We start from the raw sequence: 20,682 nt of genomic DNA, 5'->3' as shown, positions 1-20,682 counted from the left end.
CTTTCAGTCTAAATCCTTCAAATTCTTTTGATTTTAACGTACCATTAATTTTAGATTCTTATCGGTCTTCAGAAAATTTTAAGTTATTATTCTCGTTAATGATTCATATGATTATGAAGCTAGCTTTAACTTGCATAAAGTTTCTGTTAAGTATGATGATTCCTCAAGTTAGGCCAAATCTTTCAAAATTCCAGATTTAGGAATAGTCTTGATGTAAACAATTTGATATCCAACAATGAGTTAATTGATAAAACAGCATTTTGCAGCACCTCCTTTAATTTTAGGTTATGTACAATACATAAACTTAAACGAAACCAGACAAGATTTCAACTCCAGAAGCAAAAGATAACCTTAAGTCAAACTGTAATTTTGACACTCAAGACGTGTGTTTTTCTTAGAATTAATAAACAAGAAAGCAAAATGACAATGGGCTCAGAAATTAGAGGCAAATTTAACAAAAGGCTCGAGTGAGTTAACCACTGTGTATACTTTATAAATATAAGGCATGCTAGTATATTGAAAGAAGCATTCAGTTCATACCCATCTTAATTGACACTTGGATCAGTATAACATTCTAAACCCATTTCATGCTCATCGTAGATCTCTGTTGGGTATCAATTGGGATGGATAATTTAAATAAAGAAAAGATGATATTATATTTGAGAGGACAAATACATTCATGGAAGGTATTCTAAAGGAAACAGTATCACGAAATAAGTTTAGAATGTCTATGGCGGAATTAGGTCTTGTGACCTAAATTTGCAATAATGTAATTCATATATTTATATATACATGATCTGAAATATTTTTGGTGGGATCAGATAAGCATGAATGGTAGTTTTAGGTCTTAGTTGCGAAAGCACTTTTTATTATATTAACATGGATCAAGAAATACATTACCCAAACTCTTAAAAAATTTTTAAAAATTAGCATAATAATATTTTTAATTTTATTTTCAAAAAATTAATCAAAAAATAATTCTTTTAATCACAATACTTTGAATTTTATGTAAAGTTTATAGAGAGTTTTATTATTTTCAGGGTTTTGAATCTTTGGAAAAAGTACGCGAGAACTAATGTAAAAGTTTTACTTAAAACAGTCGTTGCACTGAAATTATAAAATATGACTTACTCATAAATTTTATCATAATTCGTTATGCATTAATTTTATATGATACATATAATTGAAAATTTCAGAAATCGCTTTTTTATTTTCCAAGTTTTCAACATTTACTGTAGAAGAGTTGCATAATATTTTAGCGCCAAATGGCCGGTAATATTCTGTGAGGCATAGATAACGATTCAAATGCAAATAAATGCAAATCGCTACATAAATTTTAATTTGAATAGCAGTTATATTATTTATTCATTGCAGTTTGCGATTAGGATCAACTTAGCGAATTTCTGCAATTTATGTAAAGTTTAAGTGTTCTTATGAATATTTTTAATGAGACAAATTACCAACTGAAAATGTATACGACTTAAGTATGCACAGAGATTCTTGAAGGTGTTTTAAAAAATTGTAAAAAAAAGAGTGTCCACAAGGAAAAACGATAGCACTTGAATTTACATCGATAGAAATGATTATTAGTATATAATAGCATATTATTTAGCAGAAGATTACTGATTCAAAGGGTTTAAATACGTGAAAACTCTTCAATTTGTGCTAAATTTCGAACGAGTAACATTGAAATATAAAGAAGCAGGAATGGGGATGTAAACATCTTTTATAGAAAAAGTATATTTGTCTCCAAAACAACACACAAGTTTGCTAACAACAAAAGCGCCTATCTACAGGAAGTAGGAAACAGCTTTTTCTGCAGCAGCTATCGTTGAAACAACGATCCCTATCCATTTTTGACACCAAAAACATTTTCCTTGAGACGCTTACTGAATTTTGAGATAGCCACGCTATGGACCTCGCATTTGACAGGAAATCTTGCGCTTCAATAGTAACATACTTATTACATTTCCAGATTGAAGAAGGAAAAAAAACAGAGAAGGTAGTGATATTTAAAGAACATAGTTTCTAGATCAATCAAATAGAAATTAAAAATCAAACGATTTTGCACCAGCATATGTAACGCATGGCGTTAGAAACATCATACATTATTAGCAGCAATGCCGCAAATTTACACAGAAATTTTCTGTTTGATGCATATTAAATTAAAGGCATTTTAATTCACAGCAGTTAGATATTTATTATTATTTACACGTTCCTCCCTAAGGCACTACACGGAAGGGAGGGATGCATTCGTGGAGGCCTTTCTAAGGGAAAGTAGCTCCTACTAACACATTACAACGAAACCGAACAACGAAAATTAAATAATATATGTTTATTTTAAATTTCTGAAAGTATTTTACCGTAACCACGAACTCTACTGATAGGTTAAGTTTGAATTCATGCGAAATGCTCAGCAATTAGCAGTTACCTTGTCAGCTTCAAGAAAATGTAAATGAACCTATCTTTTGTTAATCTTTTGTTAATCGGAAAAACGACGAAGACGTCCATGCAGCCAGCCCGTTCTCGGGATTCGAACCTCGGATCGAACTACCAGTGTTCAGGGACTTTACCGCTCGGCCGCTGGTGGGCCAGCAGTTAGATATATCATTGGAAAAGAAAATAAAGACTTAAAGCTTAAAAAGTACGTTCATTGCTTTTAAATAATTGAGTCTTTAGAGTAATTATAATTTGAAAAGTAAATTTTAAAAAATCTTACGTGACATTCAGTGGCAACACTCTTGAGACAGGCTCATGGAACATAAAGATTTATTTCGAGAAATGTCAATAGTTATCATGTGATGCGGATGATAGCTTTACGTGCGGATGATAACTTGATGTAATGCAGATGATCCATAAGTATGGTAGCTTAACATAAGGCAATAAACCAAAATTTTATTTTGACATAGTAAATCATCCACAGTTATAAACTGTTCTATTTTTACTACCAATTAAGATCTTGTTGAGAGTGCCTTTTAATAACTAAACAAAGATTACTTCAATGTCAGCATTTAAGCAAGAATGGGACAAACTAATATTACCCCTTTTATATTAGATCAGTTTATAATTTAATCTTTCCATTTTTACTATCGTTACTCTACCAGGGCATTTGTCATCCAACTGGCCTGTTAAGTGCTGCTTTTCAAAGAGCAGCAACATCTTTAATTTATCATCTACTCACTCGAGTAAATTGTCATTCCTTGAAGATGTTAACGTTTCAGCAGGGCATAACATATTTACTTTACTTTTCAAATGAAAAACTATGAATTTCTTTATTGACTGATAGAATAAAAGCAACGCAAGCATTTAAAATAAAATATTGTTATTGGAACTAACACAAGATAGTTTATATCCTTATTCTATTTTTAATAATATGTCTGATTGATGTGACTTATGCCATATCTGTAACTGAAAATTTGGAAAATATATGTGCAGAAACCGATTAACAAAAGATAGGTTCATTTACATTTTCTTGAAGTTGACAAGGTAACTGCTAATTGCTGAGCATTTCGCATGAATTCAAACTTAACATATCAGTAGAGTTCGTGGTTACGGTAAAATACTTTCAGCAATTTAAAATAAACATATATTATTTAATTTTCGTTGCTGGCAACATCTGCCTTTAAATGTTCACTACCCATATGACCACGCAGATAAATTCATTATGAAGTTCTTTCAGACCAAGGCTGTTTCAAAGTTGTCGGATAATTCATGTGATTTTTAATGAACATAACTGAAAATTTTTATAACTATTTGTCATATTATTTTAAGCAATAAAAGACGTGACTATACCTGTATAAAACGCCTCTTGATACAGAATAATTGTTGCATGTTCCTTAACAATGAGCTTTGAACCTTCCATTTAAAGCCCTGTAGGAATATTTCCTCAATTTTAAACGATAAAACCTTAGTAAAATGATTTTTAATTAATGTACAGGGTGTTCTTCTATATGCAAGAGTTTCAATTTATCAATTTGTGTATTAGTTTTACATCTTGAATGTAACTATTTTTACTATATGTTATTCATTATATCTTATTACAGAAACTTGTAATTAAGTAATTAAATTAAATTAATTGTTATTAATTTAGAGTTAATAATTTGATGAAAAGTATGGTGAGGGGAAAAGACTTGCAGTTTTATCACTAAAAAGAGATAAGACATTTCACATGGTACTAATAATACGTGTATACGCATATGCATGTCGTATGAGAAGTTTTTATATTATAATTATATATTTGCTTACATTTGGATGCTGCAAAACCGAAAGTATTTCTCATTTATTGAAGGAAACGTTATATTAGGTAAGTTATCAGTTAGCACCTCTATTTCCGAAGAAAAAAATCAATGTAAGGGTTAAGTCCTTAAGACTTTTGAAAATATGATGATGAAAGAGTCAGAAAGCATTAATATAACTTTTGGTTTTTGTTTATTTGACTATGGCAAAGAACCCTAGGGTTATCTGTTGAAGGGAAGGGATGCATTCTTGGAGAAGTTTCTATGGAGAACTCGCTTGTATTCACGTTACATGTGTGAAAAATCACTCAAGTGCTCAAGCAGTCAACCCGTTTACCTGGAATCCGTAATGTAAGGAATGTCTCATTTATTGTAAAGAATTAAAGGCATGTCTCCTATGCGCGCTTTTAGTGCAGTGCTTTACATCTTAATTAGGAGAAAATTAGATGAAAGTACAGAAATGAAAAAAACTATTAATTCAACAATTTAAGCTTCAAAGCAAGGTTCAGATGTTTCAAATTTATGCATGACCAATGTTGATACGACCATACCATAATACTAAGAAAGAACCATACCGTAATACTAACCATACCATAATACTTACCATACCATAACACTAAGAAAGAAAAATATAATTTGTACTGCTGTGCATTGATAAGATCGAAGTGAATGTTTTGATTACTGTAAATACCTGAGAACCACCTGCGTAAGGGGAAGGAGGCTTTCGTGAAGGTTTTACTAAGGGAAGCTGTCCCGTATTCATGTTAAACATGGGAAACCTTGAAAACGCTTATGCAGTCAGCCCGTTTACTAAAGCCGGATCTCTTGGTTGGTTTGTTTGATTAAGGGAAAGCGAAGAGGGCTATCTGGATCAAACTGCGAGTATTCATCAGTCTTATTCGCTCGACTGCATTGAGAAAATGCGCGTCATTGGAGGTACAGCTTCTATTCAGTTAGTGAAATTGCTCATTATTAAAAGCAAATAATAAATTCATTGTTCATTATTAACAGCAAATAATAAATTCAAACTAGAATTTCGAGGGAAAGGCATTTCTCTTAAAGTCCTTTTAATGACATAGTTTTAAATAAATAACATAAAAGTATGTATAATTAAATTAATTTTTGTAAAGTGTATATTTCCTTTTTTTCTGCATGCTACGCTTCATGAAACAAATGATGAAGCAGTGGGAGAAAGGAAAAAAACAAACTATGATTAGGGCTGCGTTACGCTTTGCTGCGTTTCTTTATACTGTTTCTTTTGTTATCTACTTATAAAATGAAATTTGATAAATGGAAAATGACTTGTTCCCTTTAAATTAAAAGTAGCAGAAGGAAAATGCGCTGCGGTTATATATATATATATATATATATATCCTAAGAACATTGATTACGATATATATAACTATATGATATATATACCATACGATATGTGAATACATAATATATACATACACATGGCAACTAGACTGATTAAAGTTACTTACGATATATATATATATATATAAACATATATGTCTACGATAGGGTAGGATTTGCAATATACATATATCCTAGATAACTTTAATCAATCTAGGTGTCATTCCACTTCTTTCCCTTAATTAAAGCAACAACTTGCAGCAAGCTTTGGCTATGGATTTACTTTCTTTCATTTAATTAATTATTCATATATATATGTATATGAGACGTAATGCTTTAAATTTTTAAATTTACTTAAATGCGCAAGTTAATCTTTTAGTTTTAATATGCAGTCACTGAAACACTTCGTTTTAATATGGCAATTCTCTCTTTCCGTTCTAAAAATAGCAACGTTCCTATTATAAATCTTTCTTAAGTGCGTTACTCCTGAAGCAATGGTTATCGTGTACTGTTTATGGAACGCTGATGAAGCAAAGATGCACATAACTTCAAAACGTGAAATGATTATCATTATGAAAAGAATCTTTTTTTAACTTTAAAACAAATTAGATTAATGCCACTCGGGTACTTCTTTCAACTATATATCTTTAAACTCTCGGTTTCATTCCACTTCCAGCCTTTGCGCAAAATATGTGGTTAACAATGTGGAAGCTTCTTTAGATAACTGTCGGAATATGCATTTTGTTTCGGCAATACTAAGAAAGAAAAATATAATTTGTACGTCTGTGTTTTCTGGAGTAAAAAAAAAAAAAAAAAAAAAAAAAAAAAAAAAAAAAAACCTAAATTCCCTAATTTTAAAAATATAAAACTGAATCATTGAGGTGTTTGAAAATCTTACAGATAACTTTGCAATTAATCCATTTTGGATAGAACAGAAACACCTCTTAGCTCACTTAAACACTGTTAACAGTGTAAGAAGCCCAAGTAATAGCAGCTCAAATATAAACTTCAAGTTAAGTTGATAACGATAGTTTTATTTTTGGATTTCGACGTTGCATCGCGTTTCCCCGTACAAAAATCGAGTTTCGCTAGCAAAAAGTTAATATAACTTTTAAAAACTTGGTGGGTATAAATGCTGTGAAGTTTATCTTTCTTTCTCTCTCTTTCTTTTTTCTCTTTCTTCATTCTAATGAAGTAGCAAAACAACCAAAATTTGCAACATACTGTTTTCTGATTAAAAAACATAACTACGTTAATGTTCAGAATTAATGGATGATTAAACCTATTGGAAACGGATTAAGTCTTTTTAATGTAGTCTAGAAAATTGAGTGTTATGCAGAGCAATTATGTTTTTTAGATGCCGGAGACGCAAAGAATATGCAGTGCCCTGACCGGGATTCGAATCCCGGACCGCTCGAATACGCGTCGAGTATGCTTTCAATTAAACCACGAAGGCTTACGGAAAGGAAAGAGAAAATGCCTTATAGTTATAATTTTAACTTGGTTCATGAAACTCATTAGAGTGTGATGTGCAAGTGACACAATGAATTCCGATGCTGCAATTACTTAGTAGGCATGAAATAAAAATATGTACATACTCATTTACGACCGCTTCTCAAATCTTGCATCACTGCATCACTGTAAAGTTAAGCTATGATGACAATGAAGACATCTCTATAGGAATCTCGATTACTCAGTAACTACACTATTCTAAAGAAGAGAATATTGAAGATCTATGTATTCAATCAATATAGTCCCAGAAAAAGCGTTCAAAGTATTTAAAAATGTCTTATTATGTTGTTTTAGCTGGATGAAACAGTATTATCATCATAAAAATTGTATAGCGAATGAATGGTTAAATACGGATTCTTGTTTCATTAGCACAGGTAATATAAACTCACAATGCAAATCCTAGATACGGTGTTGATGTCTATGCTGTTAAACTGAATATTTTTGGAAAAGGAGATCAAGGTTTACTCGTCTGTTTTTCTTAAGCACGTATTCAGTTTAAAATTATAACTGAAGAGTATGGTTATTTTTTGTTTATTGACAGTTATACTTGTTTTGAGAAAGCCTAAAATATGAATAACTATCGTGTAATGATAAAAATAAGCAGTAACTAATAACTTTCATCCTTAAAAATTTGCCTGTTTCTTATAGGAATTTATATTATGTGCATTTAATACACTGACTACCAATAAGTATTTGGACACCTGTGATAGAAAAGAAAAACTAACTTTATTCAAAATCAATAGTTGCTAGAGCCTCTACGAGAGGTAATTACAGCGTGGACTCTCCGGGGCATACTTTCCACAAGTCTTTGTATGACAGCTAGTGGTATTTTCTTCCACTCGGCTTGGAGAAGACATAGAAGTTCCTTCACCGATTTTGCACGGGTAGTGCACCCCTGAATTCGGAGATGTAACTCGTCCCAGAGATTCTCCATAGGGTTCAGGTCTGGACTTTGGGCAGGCCAGTCCATTCGATGAACTCCATTGGCACCATACCAAGCCTTGGTTAACGTCGAAACATGACAACTGGCATTGTCGTCCTGAAAGTAACAGGGGTCCAACCCGTAAAACTGCCACAATGTAGGAAGCACATTGTCATCCAAAATAGTGCAGTAGGCATCGGAGTTGAGCTTACCATGAATGGGGACCAAGGGTTCCAGCCCATACCAGGAGAAACACCCCCAGACCATAATTCCACCTCCGCCGAACTTAACTGTTGGCACAATGCATTCTGGCAGGAGACGTTCTCCAGGTAGACGCCAGACCCAGACCCTGCCATCCGAACGGTAAAGGGTGAACCTTGATTCGTCACTCCAAAGAACCCGTTTCCACTGATTTACGGTCCAATTTCGATGTGCTTTGCACCACATTATCCGAGCAGCGCGGTTGGACTTTGTGATCAAAGGCTTATGGGCAGCAGCACGACCATGAAAACCAAGCAGATGTGCTTCCTTACGGATGGTATTCATTGAAACAATACTCTCGGATGCCTGTTGAAACTCCTCGCGGATGAGGGCCATCGGTTGGGTGCGGTTCTTCGAATTTCTCTGGACAGCACTCGTCGGTCTCTTTCTTCCAGTGTCGTTGGTCTGCCGACTCGGGGCACATTCCGACAATCACCGCTCACCTTCCACTTCTTAATCACATAGGCCACTGTCGATTTTGGGTACTTAAGATCGCTATATATGTCCCTTAAAGATCGGCCACATTTGTGATACCCGATAATTATACCTTTCTCGAAATTAGAGAGCTCCGAACTGCGAGGCATCTTGCATGCAACGAAAGCGGATGCTGTTTCCTACATATGTATCGGCGAAGTCCGTGACGTACCTTAGGACCGCAGATATCGTCATTTGCATAGGTGTCCAAATACTTATTGGTAGTCAGTGTATAATATTGGTTACTAATACTATATAAAGAAAATATCACTGACACCTTGTAGCCACTGATCTCCTACTTTCTGCACACCATTTATATATGTCCACCTTATTTATATCGGCATTTTTATTTGGTTTCCATCGGTTAATTCTTAATGTTCTGAAAATGATATTTCAAACGTTGGGATGCAAATCAAGTTAAGAATATGTACTTATAAATGTTCGAAACCATTTAATGCCATTTATTTAATTATCTTAATATTTAATTAAACATAATAATGAAACAAGAAATCAATTTTAAATCTAGCTATAGTTTAATTCCATTTATTTTCTAGTTCAAGACCTTTCGAAAGGAAATGTCTGAAAATTATGATAATTTAAGTTATGCTAAGCTTACACTTTGACATCCATTGCGGAAGTATTTTGAAAAAGAGAAAAAAATGGTACAGACCGTTCGATTCCAAATCTTTCTTGATCGAAGTCTCCGAATTTTCCTCAAATGAGATCAGACCGCTGTCTCGAACATTGTCTGCATCGAATCGAAGCAAATATACTTTTAAACACGTATATATAAATTCTTATGTACATGTGTAAGATTAAAAGTGCCAAATCAGCAAGTGTCCTGTTGTTGAAGGAGGGGGGATTAAAAAAATTCTTCCGCATGCAATTAAAAATACATTAGTGCCATTTATCTAAAATAAAGTGATTCTGAATGATTTGAAATTAAGTATAATAATTGTAGCTGAGCATACACGCATGTATTAAACAAATTATTCTGAACATTTTAAAGTATTTCAACAGGAAACATTCTGTAATTACAAACTGAAAAAGTAAAGTGTTTTTGAATGACTTGAGTTTGCGTTGTTGAACATATACATATGCACTAATCAAATTATTCTACATTTTTAAAGCCTCTTAACAGAAAATATTCTAGAATTCCTAAGTGAGGGCTAGTTGTCGACAGAAATACTGAAATCAATATGCTTCGAGTAACCATTACTTTTATCCATGGGTTTTCATTTACGACATATTAAGCGAATCAGCATTTAAGAAGAACTTAAACGATTGCTTTATTTTGCTTTATAAGAAAAGCCAAGAACTTGGTATTTATACCAAAAGAATGACAATTTTTTCTGCGAAATTATTCTGAAATTTTATTAAGCAAAAATAAAACAAATTCTAAGCATACTTTGCGAAAATTAGATACTTTGTTTATGTAAACTTCTAATATTTTTCTCTAAAGAGTTCTTTTCTAATTTTCTTATAACATTTGCGTGAGTGTTAGGATAAAATTAAAACATAGAGTAGTTCGATCAAAGAAACTATGCCTATTTAATCTGATAATTAAGTTGAATTTAAGGTAAGTTTATGATGTTAAAAAATCATTAAAAAATAAATACATAAAATTTAATTAAATTAAAATTGATAAAAGCTACAGGAAATGTGTTAGATGAAAAATAAACGCTATTTTTTGTTCTGCTCCAAATTTATACTATACTCTTTATTCAGATTTTTAGAACGTACAAGTAGAGTTCAACTTAAATTAAAGTGAATGTTTCACCAACTTATTTCTACAGATCTTCTACTCTCCAGTGCTCTGGTGTTAATTAATTAAATTAAGTCTTAAAAACCAAAATAATTTTTAATAGGTATTTTTGAATACCTAGTACAATTTTTTTATTATTTTTTATTTTTCCAATTTTAAAATACTACTGGGCTTAAATTGAGGGCGACTAATTTTTATTACTTTTTCAAATTTTCTAATTTTAAAATCTTACTTCGACTTAAAAATTCGAAGTAATAGTGCAATGCTTTGATACTATAGGGTACTTTTTGAAACCGGAAACGTGAAAAATTAGCTATATATTCGCCGAGATTGTAACTACGAATTTTTCAGTTACAACAGGAGAAGGCTCAGTGAGAAAGATTAAAAACTCCTTATATTCTCACCCATTTAAAGAGTAAAAATCTAAAATGATGCTAAAGTCAGTTATGCTTTTCCCGGGATTTAAACTCCAGATCAGCCGAAGCTAGCCAGACGTACACTACAATTACACGCAGAAGAGAAGGCGATAATTATTCATAAACTCAACCTGCCGATACTAAAATATTTAACGATGCACAAGTTTGATAATATTTCTTCAAACTTCCCAATTTATATATTTGTATAATGTGCTTTAAAAGCATATAGAGGTAAGATTGATTATGGTAACAGTAAAAATAAAACATGAAAGTACTTAAATCTGCTTAAATGACTCTTTTTAGGAATCATGATTTCTAGCCACTGAAATTTATATTCAACTATTTGAACAGAATATTTAATACGTAGCTTTACGTTTTCGCAAGTCTCGAGATATCAGTGTGCTACTTTTTCTACATTTTTTGGTGACTTTCTTTTGTTTTGTTCTGCACAAAAAACAGGAAATGTTGAAGTGACCATGAAAGTAGAAGAAATTCTGTCAAGGACAGTAAAAAGTATCTTATTGTAATTTTTATCCTCGATTTATCCCCAAAGATAATCGTTGCTCTACCAAGATTCAAATCTAAGCCTTTGTGTTTATCATTTACGACCACTAGATAGCTCAACAACAACTAATTCTTCACACAAGGAAAGTAACGTCGGAATTAAATTTGGGGTCACGAGAAATGACACGGCCACTGGCATACAGTTGGGATAAATGGGTTCAATCGAGCTCATTCTGTGGCACACATGTGTTTGAAAGCAAGAGTGAAAAGGAAGCATTATCCGTTTAGTAGGATAACTTGGGATAACTAGCAGATTCGGATACTTCGGCCAAGTGCAGATCTTAAGCGGATTTTGAGGGCCGTTTTAAACTGATTTCTAAGTAAGTGAAACTTGTCATAATCTTTTTAAAATTATTCATATATATAACGTTATTATTGCTTAATGCATTTCTCAACTTCGTAAATCCCTTAGAAGCGTGGTTTTGAATGCGCATCTTCACTATAATAAAAAACGTTTGTTGAGCTACACTTAAAGTACTAATATTATAATTTTTGCACCATTTCTTGTATTTTGAATTATTATTCGTAAAAGAATCTACAAAATTATTAACAGCATTATTTAAGCTTTAATTTTCTCCAAGGCATGTTAAAAATCCTTCTCAAAATTTTTACTGAAAATTCTCATTTTATTTTTACATTTGACGAAACCAACAAAATAAAAGAAAATAAATTTCGATGAGTGGTAATGAAATATTTTATAATTTAATTCCTATTCTTTGATTAAAGTTTGCAATAATATTCTCAGAAAGTTAAAAAAAATTGTCTCATTTTCTATAGTTCTCTAAATATCATTCTCTAAGTATCTAAGTAAATTCAAATTGCTGAAATATAATGCTTTAACGCTTAAATATCATCAAATGCTCATTATTAAAAGCCTAATATTTAGCATACCATACATTTAAACTCATAAAGTGGAAAAACTGCGCAACTTAGAGTCCTGCTGCTTTTTTGCTAACAACAAGGCGTTCCCCAAACACAATTTAAATATGAAATTCTAATTTTGGAGCGAAACATTCTCCTCTCTGTGAGTATTCCGATGCAGGTGAAGTTCAGCGATGAGTCTTAAAACATAGGTATACGATTTAATAATAAACCTTAATTTAAAAACCGATGCTTATAAAATCTCAAAAATTAATATATTCATCGAAATTTTGAAATACGCGCTAGAAAGAATGAAATAAGAGCGTATAGAGATTGATTGATTTCAGTTACAATGATCTACTTATTTCATTATTAAATTGGAAAAAATCACTTTTGTATATTACTATACAGTTTAGAAGTTGCGAAGCAAGCAGGCGTCGAAACTTTAAATTAATTGCAAATTTTGAACCATTCTTGAAGTGCCTAAAGATTCTCAGTTTATATAAAGTAGTGGAAAAATTGTTTAATACGAAAGACAGTCGGATTGAAGTTTCTATCATAATTAAAGGTTCTATTTAAACTAAAGAGCATTTGTTTCAGGAGTAAAATGGAAGGCTTCTTTTTTTAGATCAGTGGATTATTGATGAATTATTTTATATGTTTATATGTTAAAGTTTTTTTTTACTTGTCATCAGAGTACATTACAAATTTTGAAATCAGATTATTGGCCAATCTTTGGCGGGGGATTGATTATGAAAAATAAAAAGATTCTTCCTTAGAAAAAGTCATTTTCAAAGTCGGAGAAAAAGCATATTTGCATTTTTTTGTGAGATGCCCAAATTCATTTGTTACATCATTATTTCATTTCAGAGCTGTTCTTGGTGTACCACAGACATCAGACCGATTTTTCATTCGTAAAAAGGAGGTTAGACAACACATATGTTCAAGCCACATTCATGAATTGAATTTGCACCATAACCAGCTTCTATTAATCACTGTGCCGGCCCTGGCGTCGATTTAAGAAGAATAGTTGGCTTACTTATGTGTCTCAAGTGCAGTTATCTCTTTCTATCATGAACTGAGCTGAGGTTACTAACTACCGATTCATTAATTAAATGTTCGACCACCCGTGCTAGCTTTACTATCAGGAGAAGCTAGCTAAAGAGCATCACATTTTATATTTTTTAAGAAGAAAACTATGAATTGGCTGATTTGGCTTCCGTTTTTCTCTTGGATACGCATTTGATTGCTCTTTGCATAGCCTACAATATTGTTATTATATTCAGAGGTTTTAGAAAGATAAGCAATCTTAAAAATTTGTAAAAGAGAGAAAAGAAGGGAAAATAGAAGCAAATTCATGCATTAATTTTATAGTGTAACGACATAAATATGTTTATTATATCATTATTTACTCATTTCTTGAATTGTTGGTAATGAAGAATTGATAGTTAACATTTTCAAGATTAACATAGTTTATACTCAAATAAATACCATGTAGACAAAAGGACAAATTATAATAAATATTGTGAAATGATCATTAGTCCTTAAATATGAGCTATCTAAGAACTAATTGAAATTTAAATAATAGTATTGAAGATAATAATTAATTGAAATTATGTTATAAATAAAAGAAAGATGTTTTTCACATTTGTGCTCAATCAAGGCAAATATCAAAGAATTTTAAAATTGTTATAAATACGCAATTTAGGGGTTTCAGAAAAATAATTAGTACTAATAATTTATTATTTGCTCGTATTTAAAACGACCATTCTTAAACAAAAGAATTAAATATAATTTAATACTTTATTTAAATTTAATGAGAATGCGATATACAAATATTTAAGACAGCTTTTGTTTTCCAAAGAGACTCTCAGAACATTTTCTTTTCTCTTTACAAACAAATTTGAAAATGTGCGAAAAGTATCGAAATTCTTAGATGCTATATTAAATCTTATTTAATTTAAATAATCCTTTGTAAGAAGTTTGAAAATGCAAAACGACGTGGAAACAATGCAGTCCTTAATCCGCCAATTATCTTCTTAGAATTTGTGGAAGAAGTTCGCCAAATAGACTACAACTTCTAATCCCCAAAATAATCTTTATTATATTTAAAAATTCTACTAATCTAATATAATTTTATCGTAATTTCGTTGGATTAACAATCCTGTAATTCCCTAGGCTTGAAAAGAATAGATTCGCATCTTTCTTAATCCAAAGCCATCTGCCTATGTCTAGAGGAGATGGAGGGAGTAGGAACAGATTCCGATTTTCTTATGGTATTTTCGTCAAAGACTATATCAAAGGCGTCATGAACCAGTAAAGATATCATTGATTTGATATATACATATTTGAAGCAAGAGTAGATTTTTTCCCCCTGTTAAAGTAGATTGATCAGCACTTTCCTCTCTGCACTCAAAACGCATTCCAATCATAAATATACTTTCAAGTAGTAGACATTAATAACGTAGTTTCATTTCATATATGAGTTACTTACCAAAAATCTGAATAACATGAAGCTTATGCTGCGATATTAGCCTTTGTGAATCTGCAGTATTCTGGTATTATTACTTTGCATTCGCCTATTTAAGGGAGAAAAACAATCAGAGACCCATTATTATTAGCAATTCTTGAAATTCTGCTTTAATAATTACTAACATCTGAAAATGGTATTACAGATTTCACTTTCATACAAAATCCTATCAGTCAAAAATAAAGATCAGAAACACTACACCTCTTTATTGCCAATCGGTGATGTATAAATTCTTTCTTTTGTCTTTTGTAATATCAAAGTACGTTGCTCATCAGTAGGGCAAAACTCTTAATCGAAGGTCATTTTATTTGGACTAACAGTATTTTGCAACAAGTATTAATTTCATTTCATAATTGTCATAAATAAAGCAGATTTCCTACACCTTATACTAGATACTAGATTGATTCCAGAATATCTAACTCTGTTTCTTATATACATGACGTTTGTATGCACAAAAACATCTAATGGTTAAGATGAAATTATTTAGCAACTCGTGGATTAGATATTTATGTATTTTATAGCTCTACATATTTTTCTTTTTAAGTTTTATTCAAAAAGAGGTGACATAATTTTTTTTTAAATATTTTTACGTTTATACTATTTTACTTTCTAAAATAAAAATGCTGAAACGCGAGCTTTTAAAATTGAAATTTTTAGTCCAAAGGCGCTTTGTCCCTGAAGGACTATTGTTTCCGTTTTGCGATTTTGCGTTGAATCACTATATATATCCGTTTCACTTTTCAAACTGTTGCCACCAAATGTTAGAGTCCTGCATTATATTTGAAGAAATTAAATAATGAAATATCTGCATAAATGTATGTATATTTCTCGCATTGTGATAAAACAACGATATATAGAGCCATCGAAGTTTGAATGACGTAATCCTTCTACGAATATGGGCATGTGGAAGACCAAATTTGAAATTTAGAATTTGTTTTATTATCGGTTTCATATTTTGTAATACGTTAACGAATTTTTGAGTAACAAACTCAGCGATTTAAAAGCGAGCAATACCAACACTCTTCCCTTCCAGAATATCTGATTGGTTGACATAAGGGAAGACAAATGCGAGACACATCTCCAGGTGAAACATTTTCTCCGGCATGATAAAATGTCTCGTGTACGTACGTACCCGCACACTTTGTCGAGCGCAAAACTTCCAACTGGAAACCTCCCGTTCAAAATAGTGCTGGAAGAAGCAGTTTCTCGGAAAAATTTCTTGTAGTGCTACGTGACAACCCCATAACTTCCCCTCGGTTTAGTAGTGCCTCTATAGTTATCTTCGACGCCCACGTTGAGAAACTGTGGTTAAAAGAAGATTTATTTTCACTGTTGGCCTTGACGTCGTGAAAACATAATTAGAGAGAGAGAATGTTACATGCGATTTTCCCTTATTCTTCGCTATGGGAAAAGAGTTTCCTCCAAACATTTTTTCAGGTAATATGATAACCGGATAATTAAATAATAGAATGTTTAATGTTTCAATTACTGAGCGAACATGCATTAGCTCTGTCTTCAGATTTTTCCTTGATACAATTAACCACTCTATTCGTAATGATAAAATCTGGGAATTATAAAAATATATAATACAGATCAATTTAATAAATCATTTTTTATGAAGAGATAGAAACAATGCAACAATCAGATTCCAAGTAGTTCATCTAACGCATTAAACGTAATTTCAAAAACAGCAGTTTCCCTGTTTTCTATTTTTCTTTATAATGCATTTACAACAATAATGCTGTTTCTAAGTCGATGCATCTTTGTTGTTCTCAGTGACTTACTAGCTTACATCACAGGGAAAAGGAATTAAGATTTTTTGCATACGTGCTTTTTCGCAACAGACACTGCTATTAAAAATGAGAACTTGAGTTATATTAAAATATGAAACCTGCTTCATATAATTAGGGAATTAAGCACATGGCTAGAAATATATATGATCATTCGAAAGCATCAGTAGCTTGCAGTAGTCAAATAATTAGAATTTTTTTTATCCAAGTTACAGGGCCGGAGCTATTTAGAATATATATATATATATGTATTGATATATTGTTAAACATTAATCAGGCTAATTTTTGTTAGAAAACTTGAATATCTCACTTTTGCATGATCATTATTGTGAATATTTTGCATAATGAAAAGAATTTAGTTTTCCGGTAAATTTTTGTCTAAAATTTCTTAGTGTTATCATCACTTTTAAACCGTTAAAGCAATGTCGCACGGCTGAAGCTTAAAAGATTATAAAAATTAATTGTTTCGTTCCCCAGAATGTCAACATATAAACTCACGAGACCCATAAATAATTTTACGTTTCTACTTTTATCTTCTTCAGGAATATAGACAACATCGACGATAGATCACTATCAAGTTTTCTTATAGAACATGGCTAAAATCCTCTCAGAATATACTGCAGTTTTTTAAATTTTTTTTATCATATATTAAAAACTTTGGCGTCCATACTTGGTTTTTGTAGTTTATTCACTTTTAAGGATGTAATATAGTCATTACCTTTACCATTTCTTGAAACATGCAATAAAATAATTACCATAATATTCAGTGAATAAAAATACTTGAGTTGGCCTTTTTAAAGATTTCATGTACTGGTTTAGTGTACAAACATGATAATTTTTTTATATTCTAAGACATGTCTTTACCTTTTAAGAATAAAAAATAGAGGAAAAGCCGGGTTTTCCTCCAAACCTTTGGTTTAAATTAATGGCTAAATTCATTTAAACCAAAGTCGAAAAGAATTCGAAGGTAATTGAACATTTTCGGACTCAGAAATTTATTAAGTTCCATTATGTTAATCTAACCAGTTATTTTATGATTCAAATCTTTACTCTCACTTCTCTTTCCGTTAACATACCAAAATGCAAGCTCGAGAGCATATATGGTGAGATTTCAGACTGGTCAGAGCGCCTTTCTGCCTCTCGAAGTTACATTCATTACCAGATTAGCTAGCTCAGATGAGATTGTCTTCTTCGGCTTTGCATTCTAGTTGCCCACATTTGCATTTTTAAACTGGAGGAAAGTTTTGAGCCAACTTCCCGTTAAATTTATTGTCTAGCCTTCGTCTACTAGAATTAAAAAATAATAAAATGAAAAAAACTTAATTTATAAATAATATTTTAATTTAAATGTAAATTGGCATAAAATTTAAATGTTTAACATCGACGCGAGCTTTCCTCAAAGAGAAAAAAAAATAGTATGGGTTTAAAGCGAAAAATGCTTAAGCCTTTTGATCAGCACATCTTTCACCTACAGGTTAGTTTCCTGGGAGAATATTTAATTGGCCAAGTTTATGCAAACAACCTATAAAAACAGCTTCCAGTATTGATACCAGTAAAAGCAGTGCAGATAAATTCAAGGTACCTATGCTGACATGTGCGGGGAAGAGAAGTATTATTGCATGGTTAGTTGTAGAGTTTAGGCTAATTACTACATTTTCTTATGCTTTAGATCTGTACTATTACTTCTTCTTTTCATTAGCTCAAAGTTAGTTTTTCGTTAGTTAGTTTTCATTGCCAGGATCAAACGGGTTAAGGATATTTAAACCGGAGTTTTGTTAAAGTTTCAGAGACAGCTTTTGGTAGTAGTTCTCGCAGCTGTTCTTTTCTCTCGCCCAGCTCTGCTACGATAGCTAAATGGCATTAGCCATTTTTTTAGCGAAGTTATAGTGCACAGTTAGAATTTGAGCCAAAAGATTAGTTAGACCGTTTATACATACAAGTTGTTCAGTTTGTTTAGTTCAAGCTTTTAGTAAAGAAAAAAAAAAAAAAAAAAAAAAAAAAAAAGTCATTTAAAACCTTTTTAAGATTCTGTCGCACTTTCACACACGGTGCTGTAGCTGGCTTGTCAGTCTCAGTAGGGTTTAAGATAGTCACGAGTTTTAGGCAATAATAATGGATTATTAACGTTAAATATAAATCAACTCACAATATTCAAATTCGGAAAATTAATTACACCCACTCAACTTATTCAAAGGACATTAATAATGTACAATTTTAAGTTAGAATAAATTTCATTCCTCTATAAAGCTGTACATTCATATGCTAAATTACTTCTATCCTGTTAGTTCCTAAATCTTAAAAAACTGCGAATGTATTGCTCAGTCGCATACCTTAACTGAAATTAAAAAATTGTTTTTTAATATTATGAATGTATCAAATGAAATAAAATTTATTCGTGTACAAAAGAATTCAAGCATTTAACCATTATCAGCAAACCATTAACATTTAACCATTAGTTATTCATAGCATTTAACTATTAGGTGATAAGCAAGGTGTTCATAATTTAAGCAATAAAGATTGACTGAAAAAGACTGAAAAAAAAAAAAAAAAGATTGACTGAATTTTATTCAGCACTTCAAAGCATTTTATATTATTACAATTCAGCGTGAACATCATTAGTTGCTCAGATATTATAACGTCTGTTCTCAATCTTCTTCCTCCAGATGTTATTAAGCACTTGCAGAATCACAGAAGCTGTTCCTGTGGTGGTTAGTTTTTCAAGACTTCGATGCTGTAAAACTCTGAAGCACAAACTCGGTCCTTCTGGCATTTGCAGAAAAGAAGTCGAGTAGTGGGGCGTTCGGAGAGTGGAGTGGCCATGAAATTGGTCCACCTATACCAGTCCAATGATCTGAGAATGTTTCATCAAGTAACAAGTATAAATGTATAATCCAATGACAGGGGACCACATACTGTTGAAAAAAGAGTTTGGCTGTATTTCTTCTAATTGTGGTACCGAAAACAATTTCAGTATATCGAAGTAATCATCCAAATTTATTGCTGACACTAAGAAAAGAAGGAACCAGTCACTTTTTGATGATTTAGTGCGCATCAAATGTTAACTTTAGGACTATATCGCTCAATTTCTCTTACAAAATGCTAGTTTTCTGACACCCAAATTTTGCAGTTATAAAGTTATATCGATTAATCTCTCCTCAAACATGAAATATTGCTTCTTTACTGAACGCGATTTTCTGAAGAAACTGATCATCATTACTTATATGGTTAAGAATACCTACAGAAAATTCCTGACTAACGACTCGATCATTATGTTAGATTTGTTGACAAATCTGCAATTTGTATGCTGTCAGTTTATTTATTACACTTCATGATGAACTAATGGAGTTTTCAGGATTTGTAAATAAATTATCTGTTATTTTTCCGCCAAATTTTCTGTACATGATAGAAATTGCTGATGCTGAATTGAACAAAAGCTTGTTATTTTTTGCACTATTTTCTTATATCTTACTATTGCACACTTCCAAACAATTTTCTCTTTTCATAAAGATGATGAATTAGTAAAATTATAGAAACAGATATTTTATTCTTTCTTTAAATGCCATCACTAGGTCCTTAAATCATATTACAGTTTTGAAATCTTAGGGAATTTACAATATTCCTCGCCATTGCGATTTGTTATAGATTGTTAAAACCAGAAGAGCTTTAAACTTTCAGTTTTTTTGCGCAAGATAAAAAAACTCATGATATCACGTTTTCGCGAAGCATTGTTCTACCGAACTTTCCAATCTTCCCCAAATTTATCGAACAAATTTTTTTCACTTCCCCTTTTGATTAAAGATTTAAATTCTAATCACTGCGTATCTCACCTTCAAATAACTTAAGGTTTGATTTGTTTCTGCAACACTTCGAGTGCTTTTTCAAAATCTTAACAATCCTAATACTTCTACAGCTCTTTTCCTACTAAACGTATTTAGTGTTTTGGTTCCTTTTATTATAAAAGGAATTTTCGTTTCAGTTTCTCGAATTTTCTGTAAT

The 20,682-nt window shown here is 31.6% G+C and overlaps 1 protein-coding gene across 2 annotated transcripts in view; it reads left to right on the top strand.

Annotated features, from left to right (window-relative positions):
- LOC118183094 (flavin-containing monooxygenase 5-like) overlaps window positions 1-20,682 on the top strand; it is a 62,359-nt gene that overhangs the window by 27,220 nt on the left and 14,457 nt on the right. Inside the window, exon 1 of one of the 2 annotated variants that reach the window (XM_035352515.2) lies at window positions 11,668-11,825. The exons of the other annotated variant lie outside the window; for it this stretch is intronic. The gene's annotated coding sequence lies outside the window, so the exon portion shown is untranslated. Of the gene's footprint in view, window positions 1-11,667; window positions 11,826-20,682 lie in introns of those variants that run through there. 2 annotated transcript variants of the gene reach the window in all.

This window comes from Stegodyphus dumicola, chromosome X1 (genome assembly GCF_044657685.1).
Source record: "Stegodyphus dumicola isolate Sdum_Otavi_A_Nest chromosome X1, ASM4465768v1".
Lineage (NCBI taxonomy): Eukaryota > Metazoa > Arthropoda > Arachnida > Araneae > Eresidae > Stegodyphus > Stegodyphus dumicola.
This window is presented reverse-complemented; position numbering and strand designations above follow the sequence as displayed.